General features: G+C 48.6%; 1 pseudogene; it reads right to left on the reverse strand.

The window, feature by feature from the left end:
• Window positions 1–349: 349 nt before the first annotated feature.
• LOC139635464 (uncharacterized) lies at window positions 350–1,312 on the reverse strand (annotated as a pseudogene).
• Between the last annotated feature and the right edge of the window lie 287 nt (window positions 1,313–1,599).

Genomic DNA, 1,599 nt, shown 5'->3' on the forward strand with positions numbered 1-1,599 from the left:
AGATGGCTGCCACCCCTCCTCCTCGGCCTGTGCCTCGAGGAATATGAACGTTAACATGAGTGGGGGGTGTTGATTCATTCAGACTAACATATTCATCCTGCTGCAGCCAGGTTTCAGTCAGACAGAGCAGATCTACATGATGATCAGTTATCAGATCATTGACTAGTAGAGATTTAGATGAAAGTGATCTGATATTCAATAATCCACATTTAATCTTCCTGTTATTTGGTTCTGGAATAACAGTTGTGTTAATTTTTATTAGGTTTTCATGTCTAACTCCTCTGTTCACTTTTGATTTATTACATTTAAATGTAGGTGGTTGGGGGACAGACACAGTTTTTAGGGGGTGAATGGCAGGCGACTGCTCTAAGAGAGGCGCAGAGAAGAGTGTAAGACTGCGGCTCTGCCTCCTGGTCCCAACTCTGGTTTGTCATGGCTTTGGCTTTCTAATAAACTCAGTGAAGTTTCTAGATAAGAGAGCAGCTCCATCCAGCGTGGGATGTATGCCGTCCCGTCTAATCAGACCAGGTCTTCCCCAGAAAGTCTGCCAGTTATCAATAAAGCCCACATCGTTAGCGGAACACCAGCTCGATAACCAGCGGTTGAACGATGACAAGCGGCTGTACATGTCATCGCTGGTCAGGTTGGGTAGGGGCCCAGAGAAAACTACGGAGTCCGACATTGTTCTAGCATAAGTACACACCGACTCCACATTAATCTTAGTGATCTCCGATTGGCGTAATCGGGTGTCATTAGTGCCGACGTGCATTACAATCGTACTGTATTTACGTTTATCCTTCGCCAGCAGCTTCAGGTTGGACTCAGTGTCGCTGCTCTGGCCCCAGGAAACATGTGACTATGGCCGCTGGTGTCGCTAACTTCACGTTTCTCAGAACAGCGTCACCAATGACCAGAGTTTGCTTCCCAGCGGGGGTGTCGCTGAGTGGGGAGAACTTGTTAGAAACGTGAACAGGTCAGTGGTGAGCCGTGGGCTTTTGTTTAGGACTAAGCCTCTTCTTGTTACGAACAGTCACCCAGCCGCCCTGACCTCCCGGCTGCTCGGGAGCTGCTGGGGGGAGAGAAGGAGCGACAGAAGGAGCTACACCGGGTCGGTCCGCACCAGCTGCTGGCTGGCTAACTGGAGAGGCTAAAGATGTGGTTTCCACGGTGCGGAGCCGAGATCCAGATCTCTGAGCCTCGCCTCCATAACTGCAAACAAACTACATTTATTACATGTACCATTATCGCTGAAGGAGGCAGAGGAGGAACTAAACATGAAGCAGGCTGAGCAAGAGAGAGCAGGAGAGTGAGAGGGAGAGAGAGAAGCCATCACTAACTGCTAAGCTAAAGTAGCTAACAGAGCTAGCGTGTAAACAGCTGTGTTTTAATGAGAATCTCACGAAGAGAAGCAGAGAGCTGAGAGTGATCGAACAGGAGTTCGACAGTACAACAGATAATTAGCGGTTGCATACAAAAATACAACTAGGATCAGCTGAATTCAGGGAGAGCAGCAACAAACACAACACCACCAACAACCGGAAGTGACACAATACGCTTACCGCAGCACGTCAGGAGGAACAATCACCTGAGATTGTGGAT

Source organism: Trachinotus anak, unplaced genomic scaffold, assembly GCF_046630095.1.
Source record: "Trachinotus anak isolate AG129_WGS33_773 ecotype Australia unplaced genomic scaffold, CSIRO_AGI_Tana_v1 ptg000018l, whole genome shotgun sequence".
Lineage (NCBI taxonomy): Eukaryota > Metazoa > Chordata > Actinopteri > Carangiformes > Carangidae > Trachinotus > Trachinotus anak.